This window comes from Carya illinoinensis, chromosome 5, assembly GCF_018687715.1.
Source record: "Carya illinoinensis cultivar Pawnee chromosome 5, C.illinoinensisPawnee_v1, whole genome shotgun sequence".
In the NCBI taxonomy this organism is placed as follows: Eukaryota; Viridiplantae; Streptophyta; class Magnoliopsida; order Fagales; family Juglandaceae; genus Carya; species Carya illinoinensis.
Window position 1 is genome coordinate 14,316,715 of NC_056756.1, and position 10,204 is coordinate 14,326,918.

Genomic DNA, 10,204 nt, shown 5'->3' on the forward strand with positions numbered 1-10,204 from the left:
TTTTTCTAACACTAATAAATAAAGGACCCAAAGAACTTGGGTACTAAGAAAAAATCATTTTAATTGTTTTTATAGGTATGCATGAAGTCATCCACAAGCAAAAACAAATGGTTTTTAGATAGTGGATGTTCAAGACACATGACGGGAGACAAGACTAAGTTCTTTGATCTTAGATCTAAAGAAGAAGGACACGTGACATTTGAAGACAACTCGAAAGGGAAGATCGTGGGAATCGGTAAAATTGGTAATGAATCTTCTCTCATAATTGAAGATGTTCTACTTGTTAAAAGTCTAAAACATAATCTTTTGAGCATAAGTTAATTATGTGATAAAAGATTTACAGTTACTTTCAAAATAGATAAATGCATTATTTTGAATGATCATGATTGTAATATTTGTTTTATTGCTTCTAAAAGCAATAATGTTTATAGAATCGATTTTGAAGAAATTACTTCACAAGATGCAATTTGTTTTTCAGCTCAAAATGAAACTAATTGGTTATGACATAGAAGACTAGGTCATGCCAACATGGAACTTATTTCCAAACTTTTAAAAAATGATCTTGTGAGAGTTTTACCAAAAACATATTTTCTTAAATACAAAATTTGTGATGCATGCCAATTTGGTAAACAAACAAAAACTTCTTTTAAAGCCAAGAAACATATTTTCACTACTAAACCATTGCAACTGATACACATGGATCTTTTTGGACCAAATAGAGTTGCAAATCTAGGAGGAAAATATTATGCATTTGTTATTGTTGATGATTTTTCTAGATATACTTGGGTCATCTTTCTTACTCATAAAAATGAGGCACATAATGCATTTACCAAGTTATGCAAAAGAATTCAAAATAAAAAGGGTTACACTATTTCAAGTATCCAAAGTGATAGGGGAAAAAAGTTTGTTAATAAAAATATTGAAACATTTTGTGATGAAAATGATTTTGTGCATAATTTTTCTACTCCTCGAACTCCTCAACAAAATAGGGTAGTAGAGAGAAAAAATAGATATCTTCAAGAGATGGCAAGAACAATGCTCAATGAGAACAACTTGCCTAGTTATTTTTGGGTCGAAGCGGTAAGTACTGCATGTTATGTTATAAATAGAGTTATGCTAAGGTCTAAATTAGATAAAACTCTCTATGAGCTTTGGAATGAGAAAAGGCCCAACATTAGTTACTTTCATGTATTTGGATGCAAATGTTTTATTTTGAATGACAAAGATAATTTAGGCAAGTTTGATGCAAAATCTGATGAAGATATTTTTCTCAGGTATTCTACTAATAGTAAAACTTATAAAGTATTCAATAAAAAGATTTTAACTGTACAAGAATCTATGCATGTAGTATTTGATGAATATAATTCTCCACTCTCCAAGAAATCTATTGATGAAGAAACATGAGGTATAAATAACACGGAAAGTCTCAATCTTAACAAAGAGAACACAATAGAAGAAGTTCAACATGGAACCATCAGGAAAGATCATCAAAATTTAATACAAGATATAACCAAATAGTGAAAATTTGTGAAAGATCATCCAGTGGAACAAATTTTGAGAGAACCTTCACGAGGTGTAAGTACTCGATCATCTCTTAGAAATATTTGCAATCATACTGCTTTTCTATCTCAGATTGAATCCAAAAATATTGATGACGCATTTCTTTATGAATTTTGAATTTTAGCTATGCAAGAAAAGTTGAATCAATTTGAAAGAAATGATGTTTGGACACTTGTTCCTAAACCCAAAAATCATACTATTATTGGAACAAAATGGGTTTTTATATACAAGAAAGATGAGTCCGGAGTTATTACTAGAAATAAGGCTCGACTTGTAGCTCAAGGTTTTAATCAAGAAGAAGGAATCAATTATGATGAGACATATGCACCAGTCGCAAGATTAGAAGCTATTCGAATGCTACTTGCATATGCTTGTTATAAAGATTTCAAACTTTTTCAAATGGATGTTAAAAGTGCTTTCTTAAATGGTTTTATAAATGAATAGATATATGTTGAGCAACTTCCAGGTTTTGAAAATCATATTTCCTCAAATCATGTCTTCAAACTCATAAAAGCACTATATGGACTTAAACAAGCTCCTAGAGCTTGGTACGATAAACTCAGTGATTTCTTGATTGAAAAAGGTCTTTCAAGAGGAAAAATCGATACAACTCTTTTCATTAAATATGAAAATGATGATATTCTTTTAATTCAGATTTAAGTTGATGATATAATATTCAGTACTACTAATGAAAATATGTGTCAAGTCTTGCTAAAACTATGCAGGAAGAATTTGAGATGAGCATGATGGGAGAACTTACATTCTTTCTCGGATTGCAAATTAAGCAAGCAAAAAGTGAGACATTTATCAATCAATCAAAATATATTAAGAAATTACTGAAGAAATTTGGGATGGAAAGTGTTAAGGAAATTGGAACACCAATGAGCCCGTCAACTAAATTTGATAAAGATGAATCTGGTAAGTCAATTGACTTGAAAATATATCGAGGTATGATTAGTAGCTTATTATATTTAATAGCTAATAGATCAGATATTATGTTTAGTGTGTGCTTATGTGCACGTTTTCAATCATCTCCAAAAGAATCACATTTAATTGTAGTTAAGCGCATTCTTAAATATCTTAATGGTACAATTAACCTAGGGTATGGTACCCTAAGCACACATCTTTCAATCTAATCAGGTACACAGATGCAGATTATGCTGGCTGTAAGATAGATCAAAAAAGCACTAGTAGACCATGTCATTTCTTAGGTCATGTACTAGTTTCCTAATTTAGTAAAAAAACAAAATTTTGTTTCACTATCTACTGCTGAGGCGGAATATGTTGCTGCGGGTAGTTGTTGTGCTCAAGTTCTCGACATGAAGCAACAACTTGAAGATTTTAAACTCATGTATAATCACATTCCAATCAAATATGATAATACAAGTGCTATAAATCTTTCAAAGAATCCAATACAACATTCTAAAACTAAGCATATTGAAATAATATATCATTTTCTTCGAGATCATGTGCAGAAAGACAATATAGTACTAGAGTTCACAAACACACAGGATCAGTTAGCAGATATTTTCACAAAACCTTTACCAGAAGATAGATTATGTATGATCAGAAGAGAAATAGGTATGATGCATGCTATGAATATCTCTTAAAAGATAGATCATAGTCAATAAAAATAGAGATAGATTTTTTAAATATTTTTACATAAACTTGAGATTCTTAACCTCATGTTTGAGACGTTCATTTTCTTCATACAATATCATGTCATTCTTATCCATGGGAACCGGCAAGCGGAATGAAGAATCTAATAAAGATTTCAACTGTTTATTCTTCTGCCGAATGATTCATTCCCTTGTGTAAAACTCTTGAACAATTCGTCGAAGTACAACAATTTGTACTTTGAGCTTTTCAATTTCATGATTTCTGGCTTGTAGTCATTGAGAAAAAGCAACAATAGAGGAAGAGTAGCGAGTCTCAAGACTCACCAAGTCATAGATGGCATCAGAATCTGACTTATTAGCCAAATTTTTATTTTCTTGCTGCAACATGGCACCAATGGCAGTTGCAGAAAGGACAAGAGGTTGAGGTGTAGAATGCCTCATGGATGGATCTAGAGAAATGTTAAAAGAATGAACCATTGAGAAAAGAATAGAAAGCTTAAAACGAGAATGTTGAAGGAATGCAGATGAGTTATAGAGATGAAAAGAAAACTTGATGCAGATTGGATGAACTTTAAGATTGATTTTATAGAGATAGCATAAAAAACCAGACGAGCTATCATGCAAGTCAAAGAGCAATGTGATTTTTTTCCTGATCGGTGAAAATGACATGTTTTTAAAAACTCAGAGCCTTCAATCTCATTTGTCAACAACATTAGGCGATTTTTTCAAATCTCCAGCCACACTTGTCGGGTCACGGACGGGTCCAATGTTTTCAACTATCTACAGTGTCTACTAACGCACCGTTTTCTTCAGTCCATTTACTTATTGCGGATCCTTTTTAATGATGTCAAAAGGGGGAGAAGTGTTAGACTAAAACATTAATATCGTTTGAATTGCTAAATTTGTTATATATGCTTGGAATTATATTTATACTTTTGCTTGAATAACTAACGCACATTTTCAGAGGGAGTTTAAGTATTAATACGGGTTTCAGGTTCTATCAAGTATTTGTTATCATCAAAAAGGGGGAGATTGTTGAACCCAAGGTTTCAAGTTTTGTGTAATTATATATCTACACATGGATTTTGATGATAATAAATGAATTCAAAGAATAAAGAAGTTTCAAACTCAAGTTGTCTACACAATGGAGTCAAGCACATCAAGGAAACAAGTATGAGTAAGAAGGGAATAAGTTCACATTAAAGTTATAGAGTAATGTTGTAAATCTCTTAAAAATTTGAAATTAGGATTAAGACTCAAAATTAATATTTTATCATAAAGCATTAAAATACATTTTTCACATATGCATGAATATTTTGAAAATTAAATTTGAAAATTTTGAAAGATGATTGATTGTTATCTTTCACATGTGCATCCTTTATTAAAGAGTTGAACTTTGAAAATATTAAAAATGATTTATTGTCATATTTCATATGTGCATGTTTTATTTGAATATTTTCAAAAGTGATTGATGCTTTTTTTGACTTATGCAAAAGGTAGATAATTTTGTTTGAAATATTTGAAAAGTAAAGTGTGCTCTTTTTGTCATATGTAAAAAGTAAAAGATTAGATTTGCATTTTTTGAAAAGTAAAGTATGCTCCTTTTGTCATATGCCAGAAGTAAAAGATTAGGTTTGAAATTTTTGAAAAATGAATGATGTTGTTTTTGACAATTGAAAAAGAAGAACCTTTTATTTGAATTTATTGAAAAAGTGAATGATGTTGTCTTTGACATGTGCATCTTTTTTAATTTGAATATGAAATCTCATATGCCTATAAATAGATCATTTGAGAGCTTCACATTTATAACATCCAGAGCATACAACATTCATTCAAAACTTTAATTTTCTCTTCTATAAGCATTAAGCCTTAATCCTTATTCATTTTTAGAGATATAGTTTGCGCTGTATTGGTTTTATTTCACTTAGTGAGGAGTGTTTTCTGATAACCTACCCACTATCAGCTCTTGTATCAATAAAAGGGTGTGTATAACCCTTGTGCGTGTAGAAAGTATTCTACACAGGAAATACTTTGTAAGGTGATTGTAAGTGTAAAGGGTGTTCTACATGGATCCTTTGTAGCGGTGTTGTTCAAAGGTGTAATAAGTTTCTATCTCCACCTGAAAGAGGTTGAATAGTGAATTTGGGGATCCTCAAGGGGTAGCTTGAGGTGAGGACGTAGGCAGTGGGGTCGAACCTTATTAACATACTGAGTTTGTTTCTCTCTTACCTTTACTCTTTATATTTATTACTATTTCATATTTTGTTTATATTTTATATTGTATATTTGATTTATAATTGTTATTTTTTTTTAAATACAACTCAATTCACCTCCCTCTTATGTTAGTCATCTGGGCAACATATATATATATATATATATATATATATATATATCACATGTCTGATTCTTTGACAGTAATGTATTGGGCTTGTGATTAAAATGAATTAATCTTAGGATCAGCCACTATTTGGCTGAAGCCGGAGAACACCTTACGTGGCTTAGGTGAGTTTCCCTTTTTCTCCCTGTTATGCACTTTCGTTCCCTCTTTCTCATTTTCGCTTCATTTCAAATTCACCCATCCTCCCCCCATCCAATCCCCCCGCGTTCTCCCATCCCGCATCGACCATCCTCTACCCCACCCCCAACCCCACGTCGTCGTCGCCCACCCCCACCCACACCTCATCCCCTTCGCAAAGTTGCCCCGTCGACCCTCCTGGCTTAGTTCGAAATCTTCATCCCTCTTCATATTCCCCTCTTCTCTCCAACGAACTTCGTCTCCCCATTTTCTCAAATCAATCCTCTCCATTCCTTTACATTTCCCTCAAAATATAAATGAGCGAGTGATTGAGCTGAATTATTGCATTTTTAATGCTTTTGGAACTAATATATATTAATTCTTTCATTACTTTATCATTGGTTTTATATGGAAAAATGAATAAATCAAAGTTGTAATTTTAATTGATTAAAAGCATGAATTTCTGTTTTAATTTTATCAACTGTTGATTACTATGGATTATGGTACATATCGCTCGAGCGACAGCTTTTTGCCGCTCAAGCGAATTCAGGCAGATCCAAACGCTCGACTTCCGCTCAACAGTGAGCTCGAGCGGGTGTGCGGGAAAGGAGATCGCTCGAGCGGAGGCATTTGGCCGCTCAAGCGAAGTTAGGCAGAGTGGAACGCTCGATGTTCGCTCGACCCTCCGCTCGAGCGAATTTAGGCAGAGTCAAACGCTCGATGTTCGCTCGACACTCCGCTTGAGCGAATATCGCATTTTACAGATTAGTGTTTATTCCGTCGTCAGAGTATATAAATGATTTTTTACATCTTATGGCTGACCTTTGGCCTGGGAAAACTCTGTTTTGATTAGAGAAATACTTAGAATTTATTTTTCCTTTGATTTTCGTTCAGATTCGGAGAGGAGGATTCCTACAATCAATCATTCACGCAGCTACACAATTTCCACTGGATCATTCACTCACACTGCAGCAGATTGAAGAATTCCTCGAGGGGTTCAATTACCACTGCAGCTCAGGCTCCTCTACCGCTTCGAATTTTCATCTTCATTCAATTGGCTTGATCTTTTCAATTCCCTACTTGCTATTTCATTTCAGTTTTAAGTTTCTGAATTATTTTGGAGAATTTTGATTCAGACGTTTGAGTAATTTATTTGTTATCCATTTAATTCATGTTATTTATTTTTATCGTTTTGTTAAGCTTTCATTTTAATAGTGATTACAATTACGGTGGTTTAATTTGAGAATTTGTGATTTGAATACAATGATGAACCCTAGAACATTGATTTTGGGGCTTTTCAATTTTCAATGCATATTTTGTCAATTACTTCCTAATTTAGTTTAATTCCTAATTTAGTTTTATTAATTTCTGAATTTAATCTATTAGTCCTTTACATTCCAATCCGACAATCAAAATCTAAAAACATGAATCTAGTCCATGACTAGTACCCTTTTCCATCCATTGCACATACCATCATTTTATTTTCTCTTTGTAAAGTTTTTCACCCTTTTTCAACGAGTTTGATTTTTAAGTAACTTTCCCTGAGGAAACGATCTAGGAATTTATTCCTAATTATTACACGACATCCTCCTGCAATTAGGATAGCTTTAGTGCTACTCATTTTTGAGTGAGTCAGCGAGCTGTAATAGAAAGAATCTGGATTAAATCTGTGAAAGAGATCTACGGCGCCACTGGCTAAGGTATTTATTTGTATAAATACTCTTCTTCATAAAGGATTATATGAAATTCTAGGGTTTGTGACAAATTTTATGAAATTCTAGGGTTTACTCTATCTCTTTTTTTTTTCTATATAATTCTCGGGTTTAGGCATACATTTTGAATTTGATGTCTTTTTTATCTTCATTTGGATATGATTTTATATATGATTGTATTGTGCATATGCATGTATTGTCAAACCATTCGTATTCAATACACACCATGGATCAGGTTTGGAGAGGTAAGCAATTATGTTCGATTAATTTATTTGAGCTTCTCATGCATGATGACGACTCATTCATATCTGGATTTTTTTTGCCATATTTTTGTGAAAATATTGTAACAATACTGTGTGGGTATTCTTCCCCTATGCAAGCTAAAATAATCGAGGACCTGGGACTTTTAGTTTAGGAGTTGTGACTTGTGCATCTAACTTTTCTATTATGTATTTATGATTTAATTTATTTTGTGCTTATGAGTAACATTATATTTGTTATATTTGCATATTGATTTGTTGTTTGCTGGGTGTACCTTATTATGTTAATTGGGAATTCATACTATGTACAGGGAGATACAAGCTGTGAATGCTTCGTATGGGCAGATACACTTCATTTTTAGAAGAAAATATTCGTGTAAAAGAATAAGGCTTGAAAGACGTAGGATGAAATATTACGGCGCGAGTATGAAGTTTGAAAAATGGAAGATAAAATGAGAGAGAGAGAGAGAGAGAGAGAGAGAGAGAGAGAGAGAGAGAGAGAGAGAGAGACAAATATGAAAAAAGAAAAGCAAAAATTATTGTGTTTATACTAGATTGTCACATTTGTAATAATGTTTACTTGGTTCGAATAAATTTCATGTAAACAACACGTTGTATAGATTAGATGGTTTTTGAATGGAAATAACTTGTGCACATGGTTTTTGAATGAAAACAGCTTGTACACTTCAATCGACTTTGTAAACTTTAGGTGAAGTCTTTATGCTGTTAAGTTTGATGGTTATTGGTATATGATTATTATAGATTCCTTTTTAACCCAAATATGCTGTTTGTTTGTTTTTTTATTTTTTTATTTATCAAATCCATCATGTGCAACCAAAGTTAGTCTTATTCTAGAGCCATTATATACTTAAAGTTAGATACACCAAACTTAAAATTTCAGACTCAATATTAAAATTGATCCTAGTCATAAATGACAAGCAACGAGTTTGAAAATTTATGTCTACAAAAATCTAAGATGACTCTTGACTACTTGGATCACATATATCCAAAGAACCAAAAACAAGTTCAAGAGATCATACGAATGGGCTGGAGTCCATTGCTGTTGGTGGCGCTGCTGCTGCTGCTACTGTTGGAGCTACGGCTGTTGGGGGATGGCAAGAAAGATGGGCTTGCGTTCTGAGTTTCTTGATATTTTGGAGAGATTGACTCCATTGATGCCCTCTAAGATGCTTAGAGAGAGAGAGAGAGAGAGAGAGAGAGAGAGAGAGAGAGAGAGAGAGAGAGAGATCTGAAGAAGAAGGAGAAGAAGAGAGAATATGGGGCAAAGAGATGAGACGAGACTTTGTTACTTTTTTGGGTTTGGTGAGAAATGTTTTGGTGTTGCCTTTTTTTCCCTCTAAATTCGAACAGATCTTCATATATTTTGAGAGATCGTGTTAGATGTCAGCGTTGTTAACTTTTTTTTTTCCCTTTCGACTGATCATTATTTTTTATTTTTCTTTCAGTCTCCTTTTCTCTGTTCTTTTTCTCTTTTGTTTGTTTTTTCTTCCATCGCGGATCTGCAGGGAAATGAATACATGTTGTTCATTTCCTACAAATCCAAGTTAATGTACATTTTTTTAAAAACCTTTTATTTCGGTTGTTGGTTTTCTTCCCCTATAAATCTGAACATATGTTGATATATTTGAAGAGATCGTGTTCATATCTCAGTGTGCTTAATTATTATATTTTTTTTTACCTTTCCAATTGATCTGCTAAAATTTTGCATTGACTCGAGCTCGGCCATTTGCTGACTCTGGCATGCTACATCTTGATTTTGGCACTTTCAATTCTATTCTTGTGATCAAACGCATCCACCTTCATCCAAAAGTAAGGTTGCTCTTGTTGTGGTGGTTTAATTATTTCAATTTCTCTATTTTGAGTCGTTTTGCTCATACATCTATTTGATCATATAGACATCCACCACACATTCCAGAATTCCATATCCCAAAGGATCCACTTTTAGAGTTTACTGCAGCTCTGAGGATAGAGATCAACCGTGTTTTTGTTGTTCTGCGTGATATTGCGTCAGGAACCATTAACTTCATTTATTATTTTTTAATCATACCTTTATTTATTATTTATTTTATCAAACTTTTAATTATTTCCTTACAAAAAGCCTTTCATTCATCCTTCTCAATAGCTAATCGTGGGACACTCAGAGAGTGTGGAGACTTTTAGTGGAAAAGTAATTAGATTTGGCGAGATAAAATAAATTATGCACATGATTTCGGGTGAGAGTCAAGACAAAAGAGATGGTGACATTGGAGAGTATGGAGACTTTTGGTGGGAGAGTAGTTAGATTTGGTGAGTAGTTAGATTCGAATAAGAGCATATTAATTTAATTAATTTCAGGCTTACGTAATTAATAAACATTTAATTAACTTTAATTGATGGTTGGTGCATGATCAAGTTTTAGATTCCCCACTATGAAATTCGCGGGTCACCTACTGATCATGATGATCATGATCAACTCAATTCATTATTAATTATTATTCATGTTATACAAGAAAAATATATACTTTTATATTAATTAGC